We start from the raw sequence: 9,974 nt of genomic DNA, 5'->3' as shown, positions 1-9,974 counted from the left end.
GTGTACTCCAGCAGAGAACACTCACAACCTGAAGCCATCGTAAAATGCTCATCACAGGGAAAGTGGGAAAGCAAAAACACCAGTGAAAAAAAGAAGGAATCACCCAGAGAAAACTGCAGTGAACATTTCTGCCACATTTTCTTTGAGAGATTTTATATCATGCTGTTGTTTAGTTGCTAACTCGAGTGTGACTCTCTGCCACCCCATGGACTAAAGCCCACCAGGCTCCTCTGTCCATGGATTCTCCAGGCAAGAATGAAGGAATGGGTTGCCATTTCCTCTTCCAGGGGATCTTCCCAATCCAGGGACCAAACTCGTGTATCCTGCATTGGCAGGTGGATTCTTTATTGCTGAGCCACCAAGGAAGCCCATCATAGTTCAAGAAAAATACAGTTGTTCCATACATCACAGGTACAACCTTATTATGACACAGAACATGTGACCGTCACTCGTGGATGAACAGACGGATGTCATTAACTCTGGGTCAGCACCAGTGTTCACTGCTTTACCTCCATCCATCAACAGGACCCACCAAGGGTCAACTAATAACCTCCCACTTGGACACTTGAGTTGTTTGTATTTTTCACAATTATCCATCATGCTGTCCTGTAATGAATAACTCGGGGCACAAAGATATAAATGTCTTTACAACTTTTGATGTCTGGTGTTTTTAATTAAACAAAATCTATTCAAATATTGAAACACTGGCATTTTGTTGGAGAGTTTTGGAGAAAAGTTTATTTTTCTACCCTGAGGAGCTGTGCGAAAAATGTTAAAGCGTGCGTTACCTAGAGTTTGAGAAGAGCCCGCCACGAGAGTTACGGTTTTTCCCTATTCATGCAGCACCTGCTCTTTCAGCCAGTATCCTGGGTGCGTGCACAGGAAGCTTGGAGTCCTCAGCGCACGTGAAGTCCTCCCCTGGAAGTCGGAGCCCATGAGCGGGGGTGGGGACCCATCCTGAAGAGGCACCTGCTGGGTGGGGGGCGGGGGCCTGCAGAGCTGAGGTCCTGGGGCAGGAAAATTCCCGCCGTAGAGAACAAAGCACTCACAGGACATGTAGCAGCATTCTCATCTCTTTCTTGGAAACTTGGCTCTAATTATTGATTTTTCATTGCTTCCCGTACAGCTTGATATATTTTGCTTCCTGAAACCACCCTGCAGGTTTCACAGGCAGGAGAAAAGAGATGCTGCCACCGAGGGTCGGGTGCGAGGCTGTGGGGGCGGCCGGGCACCTGGTAACTGGAGATGCTGAGACCTTCGGCCGGAGGGGGCGGCTCTGCCTGTGGTCCCTAAACTCAGAGCACTGCTTTCTTCTTCCTTCAGTCTGTGGGTGGTTACAATAAAGCTTATTTCTGCTTTGTTGGAGCCTGAGGTCCAGTTAGCAATGATGTATTCTTACTCCACACCCTTTCAAGTTTGAAATAAGAACCTCAGGCCCACAGGAGCCAAAAGCCTTTGTTGTGTTGACAGTTCAAAGCCTCTAAGCTCCTGCTGTGCTGCAGGGAAAAGGACATCTCAGCGACAGGAATCTGCTTGTAGACCGGGCCAGGGGATTCGGAGCATCCTGCAGCTGTTTCTGGAGCTCCCACCCTGGACCCTGGCCTTTCTGGACGGTGACTCTGGTGACTCTGAGCCCTGGTCACCACCAGCCGTGGGTGGACCTCGTGATCGAGCCTGAGCCCCCCACGTGTCCTGTGTTCTCCGCATTCGCTAGGAACCACCTGCTGGCCCTCTGGGCGAGCGCTGCTGGGGTCCCCCCGCAGCCCCAGCCCCTCCCCAGGAAACCGGGGACTCGTCCACATGTGGCCCGACAACAGAAGCCCAGCATCTCCATCCGGATGGTCTGAAATGGGAGGACGGTGACTCAGCATCCCAAAGGGCCACCTTCCCTCCTGAGCCAGGATGACGAGGATGGCTTCACAGGCGGGGGCCACACTCAGCAAGCATCCACACTCATCACGTTCAAGAGCAGACCCACGCCTGCGAAAGAAGTAGCAGAACCCTTGCTCCCCAGTGGGCTGTGGGGAGTCATTGAAAGGGGTGAAGACTACATTGTTGCTGTGGTTTAGTCGCTAAGTGGTGTGGGGCTCTTTTGCAACCCCGTGGACAGTATCCCTCCAGGCTCCTCTGTCCATGGGATTTCCCAGGCAAGAATACTGGAGTGGGTTGCCATCTCTTTCTCCAGGGGATCTTCTCGACCTAGGGATTGAACCCCAGTCCCTGCATTTGCAGGTGGATTCTTTACCACTGAACCATCGGGTAAACATGAAGGCTACAAAGGATGATCAATTTATCAATGCATGCTCCTGCTGCTGCTGCTGCTAAGTCGCTTCAGTCGTGTCCGACTCTGTGCGACCCCAGAGACGGCAGCCCACCAGGCTCCCCGGTCCCTGGGATTTCCCACTGGAGTGGGTTGCCATTTCCTTCTTCAGTGCATGAAAGTGTAAAGTGACAATGAAGTCGCTCCGTTGTGTCTGACTCCTAGCGACCCCGTGGACTGCAGCCCACCAGGCTCCTCTGTCCATGGGATTTTCCAGGCAAGAGTACTGGAGTGGGGTACCACTGCCTTCTCTGATCAATGCTTTATAATCCAATATATGCAAGTTTTACCTCCCAATTCTCCACACCCATCAGGATGCACAGCCCAGGAGCAGTGTCCTGCCTGGACTTAACCAAACTGCCCAAGAGGACCCAGCTAAGGGCTTCGAGTCTCTTCTCTGGTTGGCTCTCTCATCCAAAACCAGATTCTGCTTAAAGTTCCAAATTGTCAGAGTTATTCTTTGGAACAATTTCCCTCCACACAGCCTCTTCCTCATACTCTTTGCTTTACTTCTGCCCCAACTCTTAATAGTTAAAATGTCTGATAACCTCCAAAATAACTTTTCCAGCCAAATAAATCTCTAAACCTTCAATCACTGCTGTTTGCATGTTTGAAGACTGTCTCTCAGCGGCAAAGACCCCGCAAGGTGCATCAGGGTGGAGCCTTTGACTTTGTCCCAGTGGACAGGCCCCACCAGCCTGGACCCCAGCTCCACTTAACCGACAAGCTCACCTCCCACACAGCAAAGAGCTGCATGATTTCTGCAGGTCCTTCACTGAGTGGGCAGCGACAGAGTCTGCATTCCCACGTCTGCTGTGTTGGAATCCACGAGTGGGCGGGGCTGTCTGCTCCCTTGCAGCGGGTGGCGGTCCTGCACCATGAATAACTGCATCTCCCAGTTAACTGCATGCCTTGCGCGTGGGTCGGGCACCACAGTCAGCCAGCTGCCACAGACGGGGACCAGACCCATGCTGACCCTCTGGGTGCCGGCGCTGCGAGGATCAGCGTTCCCCCAGGCTCCGCCCATCAGCCAAGCCGACTGCTCTCTACCTCTCATCTCTCAGCACAGCACCCTTCTCCCACCACACAAGCGCGGGTAGAGGGAAGGAACGTCCTTGCTGCCAGCCAACTCTCTGAGGCAGGAGTCTTCCTATTTCTTCCAACTTTTCCATCTGAATCCAATTGGTGCATCTCAGATGGTAATACGTGATTCCGCAATCAACTCCAGAGTCTTGTCAGGGGGTTCTGAAGCCAAATCTGGTGAAGGATGACCTGCCTTAGGTCATCCAAGGACGTTCAGCTGTCTCAGGCCACAAGGACACTCGTTTAAGAACGATGTCTCCTACAAGGCAGATCAGACCCGAAACCACAGACGTCTGTGCTGCCGGCGGCTCTTCTAAACCAGTCGCCCAAGAGATGGGGTCCTGAGGACCTGCAGAGCTCTGACATCAGACAGGGTTTTCAGCTAGAAAAGGGGACGAGGGTAGCCCTGGAGCCTGCAAACCTGATTCGACTCTGGCCTCACAAAGTTTTTAGCTCTGAGACCTTGAATAACTTATTTAACTTGGTGTCAGATACTTCATCTGTGAAACAGGTATAGCAACACTTAAAAGAAAAGGCTAACACTGAGGAGTCAAAATAAGATATTTAAGTGATAAATCATTGAACAAACTATCCATCCGGGTAAAGCAAAATTCCTACACTTTATTCTTCATCCCATGTATTAGAATACATTTCAGATGAAGCAAGGATTGGATTTGAAAGAAGAAAGGAAAGAAGGAAAGCAACAGATGGAAACATGGTTTTTCTGCTGTCACGTTTCTACAGCTCTACAATCTTGAAAGGAAAAGAGGCTGCTCTAAGGGAGACCTGGTCACCTCTCTGGATACAAATCCAGAGCACTGGAGAAAAGGCTAATACATTAATAGCTTCATTTTGAACTCTGTCAGATGATACCCGTACAGCCGGGGCTTCCTGGGTGGTGCTAGTGGTAAAGAGACGTGGGTCCCATCCCTGGGTCGGGAAGGTCCCCGGGGGAGCGAATGGCAACCCTCACCAGTATTCTCGCCTGGGAAATCCCAAGGACAGAGGAGCTTGGTGGGCTAGAGTTGGCTGGGACACAGAGTCAGACACGACTGAAGCAACTTAGCACGCCCACACGCATCCTACACCCAACAATAATACTTTACATTTGTTATATGTATGGACAGAACTCTTTCGCACACAAGCAGCCTTTTGAAATAAACATAATAAAGAAAAATGGGGGAAGTTTTCTGTACACTTGACCAAAGAGCAGTCATTTCCTTCAAGTATAAAAGGTATAGAGGAGAACAGGCTCCACTGTGTGGCAGCAGCCCCCGTGAGCCCGTCTTGCCAAACATAACGAGGAGAGATTCCCGATACAGCAGAAGACCAAGTGCTCACAGGCACCGCAGCGCCACAGAGAGCAGGCAGCCGCTGGACCCTTGTGAAGACGGAGCTGTTCTCTGGCTCTGCCGCCCCCGGCGCCCCGGCCTCCGCGCCCCGGCCCCCGCTGCCCTCCGCACCCCGGCCCCCGCCGCCCCGGCCCGCCGCCCTCTGTGCCCCGGCCCACCGCCCTCCGCACCCCAGTCCCCGCCGCCCCGGCCCGCCGCCTTCTGTGCCCCGGCCCACCGCCCTCCGCACCCCAGTCCCCGCCGCCCCGGCCCGCCGCCCTCTGTGCCCCGGCCCCCACCGGCCTCCGCGCCCCAGCCCCCGCTGCCCTCCGCACCCCGGCCCCCGCTGCCCCGGCCCGCCGCCCTCTGTGCCCCAGGCCCCGCCAGCCTCCGCCGCCCTCCGCACCCCGGCCCCCACTGCCCTCCGTGCACCGGCCTCCGCTGGCCTACCTCACCCTCGGAGCCCCGGTTGCGACACTGTCCACAATGTTACCGCTGGAGGGGAATGCAGAAGAGGGCACGGCAGTCTCTCTGCTTTACTGTTTACAACTGAGCCTGAATCTTCAATTACCTCAAAGATTAAAAATTTAATTAAAAATCAATTTCTGTTGTTTACAGGATTATAGAAAAAATTAATCCATAAGGTCACTGAGATGTGTGGAGACACATGTACAGAAAGCCTTTGACAAAATTCGACATGCATGATTTTAAAAACCCAGCAAACTAGATGAACCCGCAATAGAAGAACTCAGCAAAATAGAGGATAGTTGCTTCAGGTGATAAAGGGCATTTGAAGAATCTAACACTTAATATAATGATAACAGTGAAACAGCAAACAGTTTTCTCTTAAGATGGGAAACAAGGCGAGACGCTGCTGCTGTTGCTGCTGAGTCGCGTCAGTTGTGTCCGACTCTGTGCGACCCCAGAGACGGCAGCCCACCAGGCTCCCCCATCCCTGGGATTCTCCAGGCAAGAACACTGGAGTGGGTTGCCATCATTGCTCCCTAATTCCCCAGCGTGGGGTGGAGAGGCAGCTGCTGCAATATTTCAAGAAAGATGACAAGCATCTCAGCAGATGCCAGAGGTCAACGGTCCGTTCCTCTCAGCTCCTCAAGCTGACACACCGCTTCTAGCTGTCCTCAAGTCCAAGGCAGATAAAAGGCTGGGCTAGTGGATGCTCGTCCTATGAGTTCCGTTCCGCTGAAACATGGAAGGGTTTGGCGAGCAGAGCTCCTGCGTGCCACACTGACCCTCTGGTCAGTGAACCGGCTGGCAGCAAGCTTGTCCTGCTGACAACCCCTTCGTCCTCAGCCGAAGCCCTCACCATCACCATGTGAGAGGCGCGTCCACGGGCTGTGGCTGGGCTCCAGTGCTCATGGGGTAAGCCGGTCAGACTCAGGAGCCACAAGGGGCTCCTTCAGGTAAGTCACTTTGGAGACGCCCGAGGTCTCCCCCAGACTCCTGCCTCCAGCCCCAGCCTCAGTCCCCACTCAGGGCACACGCCCCATGCATCCTCTCAGGCTGCAGCTGGAGCGCCCCCCCAGGCTCATCTCCTCCCCCAGGCCCACCCCAGGTGGGAGGAAGCCGCCTCCCCAGAGCCACCTCTCACACCACTGTCAGAGCCCACACTCCAGGTGTGTCATCTGGACAATTTATTGGCCAAGATCTGCCCCATTGAAGAAGGTAAGTTCTTTGCAAAAGGCCCTATATTTAAATTTTTAATTTATTTTGTGCCTCTCATCTCCACATCTCCCATGGTTCCTGGAGGACGATGATGTGAACTTGGTAAATAATCGTCAACTCAATGAATGGACGCAAGAAGCCTGGGAGAGGGTCCAGGTGAGGACGGGGTTGGGGCTGCAGGACTTGGGGGGCACAGCTGACGGGCCCCGAGCCTCTCACACGTGATCCCCCAGGGAGAGGCGGTGGCAGCTGCACCATGACCCTGACCCTGAAGTCCCCAAGCCCACCCCGCCCTGGAGCACGGGTGGATCCAGGGCCCAGAATCCCATCTCTAGATGGCCACAGATGCGGGGGCAGCCCCAGCGCATGAATGTCTGTCTGAAAGGTCACTTCTCACAGGAACTATGGCTGCATGTCTTATCAGCGGCTGATGACACAACTGTTTATCATGACATTGTTTCGAACCGTTCACACTGGCACAGAATCTCAGCAAAACTACCTGATGGAGCCTGGGAGCCCCTGAGTCCAAGGGCACCCTGGGGAGGCGTCTGCTCACCTGGTGCAAAGCTGTTCGGGGTTTCCAATCCACCCCCGATCTGCGAATGCACCCTTGTGGCCAATAGGACTGTGGACGTGGAGGCTCTGAAGCGGGCGACGGTACCGATGGCCCCGGGGCGAGTGTAACCTCAGAGTCCTGACGAGGGAAGGAGGGAGGCAGGCAGGTCGGAGTCAGGGAGGCCTCAGGGCTGCAGGGAGCTGACCCTGACTGCGGACTCGACCGACGCCCAGAGCTCGTGTTCGGGCTGCAGGCGGGAGCTGACCCTGTACCGTGGACTCGACCGACGCCCAGAGCTCGTGTGGTTCCACCCCCACCCCCACCCGGGACGAGGACAGTGAGCCTGGGGGTCGGGGACTCAGGGCCAGAATGGCGGTCACAGCCACGCGCACATTCAGAGCTGAGCTTCAGGACTTCCTGCCGATACAGGTGCTCCCGCGGGTGGGTGGGTGGGCGGGTGGGCAAGGGGGCCTGGGGGTCAGGGGTCACTGCAGACCCCTGGGAAGGAAGGCTTCCAGGTAGCCAGCTCCCATGAACACTTCACGTGCTTGTAGCCTCAGTCAAGTTCATCCAGGGGAGCTGTCATGGCCCCAGTGCAGGGTCCCAGCCCACCTCTCCATCCGGCCTCTGCTCCCCCCACACACCCTGCCTCCACTCTTGGGCACAGACACTCCCTCGGGCGGAGGGCAGCCAAGTTCCTGACGGTTTGGGCCCCATCCTCTGGCCCCAGTGTGTGGGCATGCCTCCCAAGGTGCCCTGGGCCACGCCTGACTCCCTCCCTGGGCCCAGCCCAGTGTCTGGCCTGGCCTGGACCAGAAGACAGCAAAAGAGCCGCTGAAACAGCGAGAAACCCCCGGAGAGACAGCCGGGGAACCTGCACTCTGATATCTGACGACCGAGAGGAATCATTGGCACTTATTTTCATTGTAAAATACGAGTTGTGGTTTCCTGGGGTGTTTTTAGTTCTTATCTAGCTTTTAGAAATACTTTCTGAAATATTTACAGATAAAATAATATGACGTCTAGGACTGGCTTAAAATAACCCTATGAGGAAGTGGGTGGGGTGTAGACAAAACAAGGCCGGAGGCGGGCCAGATCCTTGCAGTGGGAGTGGGCTGGCTGTGCGTGGTCCACGGTCCCAGCGCGTGTGGAGCCCCCTCCACCACACGGACCACTCTGGGAGCCAGTTCCTCTGTGGGGCTGCTTGGACCCAAGCCGAGGGGCGGGCTCTGCCCTTGGGAAGGGCGCACTGCCTCCCCCGGGTGGATGAGGGGCCCTCGAGGCCCTCACTCACAATAATCTGGGGCGAACACCCCCAGGGCGCACACGCGTCCTCCTCCGCCGCCCTCCCCCACTGCCCTTCTCCGCCGCCCTCCAGGCCCGCCTCCCGCCGGGCACCACACTGCCAGCCGCTCGAAGGAGGAAGGCCAGCTGGTAAAGGGCCTCCCCTTGCCCAGCCCACCATGTTCCTGACCCGGTGTCCTCACAGTCCAAGCCCCAAGCCGCCCGTCCCGTCCAGACCAGGGGCAGAGGCCTGCCTCCTCCGACACCGGGCTTTCGCTACGGCCCCTTCCCCGCCCACTCACACCTCCCCGCCTTGTGTAACACAGGAAGTGGCCTGTTTTGATAAGATGGAGCAACAAGCTGGGAAATTAGATAAGCTGGGCTGCACAAAAGCGTTTCCTCTGCTGCATTCCAGCCCCAGAGACGGGTCTCAGGTCTTGCTTAGAAAGACCAGGGGCGCGTCAGGGGCCGCATGGGTGGCCTGTCACCCCTCCGGGCTCCGTCACTACTAGGGGGGCGGCGGCGCTGGGCTGGGCCACGTGCCAGACAGGCCATGGGACCTGCAGCCGCTCTCCCGCTTACACACGCTGCAGCACTTCCTCTCAGGCCCCTGACGTGTCAGCGAGGTCACACGGCCCTTTATAACTCGCTCTGCGGCCTTTGGCCCAAATCTCAGAACCAGAAACAGGAAGTCAGGTGGAGACTTGGGTCAGGCGGAACCCCGATTTCTGCAGCCCCAGCCAAATGGCAAGACCTCGGGTAAACAGCGGCCCCCAGGGCCTCGGGGCCCAGGAGGCCGAGCAGCCTGGGAAGGGGTTGCCTAAGTCGTGGCTGGACGCGGGCACTGCTGGGCATGGAGGCCACGGGCCCCAGGGACAGCCTGAGGCTGCCGGGTACCCAGGGCCGGAGCGCCGGGAGCGGGGCTGGGCTGTGTGGGCCGAGACCGTGTGAGAGCTGAGCCATAGGACGGAGGCCCAGGGCGAGCAGGCGCCCCCGAGGAGGGACGAGACGGCACCGTGGTGCCCACGGCCCGCAGCACCGCGAAGCCACTGGGGCTCCGCACCAAGCTCACACAGCCGAGCTTCCTGCAGGCGCTCCCTTCAGAGTCGAGAAGACACCTGTGGGCCCTGGCAGAAACCAGTTATTGATAATTACCATGGTGACGATGATGCTTTGCTTCCTCCAACCCCCCGGTTCCCCCAGGACCAGGCAGTGAGAGATGGCAGGGACACGTCGGGCCTGAGACAGAAGTAAGAACACGCACCTCTGGACGTGTGCGCTTGTGCTCAGTAGTTTTTCTGGAACTTTAGAAGTCTTTGAGAAAGATACTGAAAAATTGAAAAGCAAATACATTGAAACTCACAATATTATAAGTTTAAAAATTTTATTTATATCAAAAAAATTTATGTAATTTAACCATATTGAATTTAATGGAATGGAAATAAGGGCACTGATAATATTTTTAAAATGCACTTCTAAAACAATTAACCATTAACTGAAAAATGACACAGCTGTGTTTATGGGAACATGTAGGAAATACAAGAAATAGAGTGAACACGTCAACATTCACACCAGCATCACTCACAACAGCCGAAGAGCAGACACAACCCAGGTGTCCCTCAACTGAAGAAGATGCAAACAAAACGTGGTCCATACGCTCAGTGAATGATTGCCTTTCTAAAGGTGTCACGTGGAGAAACATGAGCGGACAATGCGG

Source organism: Bos indicus x Bos taurus, chromosome 12, assembly GCF_003369695.1.
Source record: "Bos indicus x Bos taurus breed Angus x Brahman F1 hybrid chromosome 12, Bos_hybrid_MaternalHap_v2.0, whole genome shotgun sequence".
NCBI lineage: Eukaryota > Metazoa > Chordata > Mammalia > Artiodactyla > Bovidae > Bos > Bos indicus x Bos taurus.
This window is presented reverse-complemented; position numbering follows the sequence as displayed.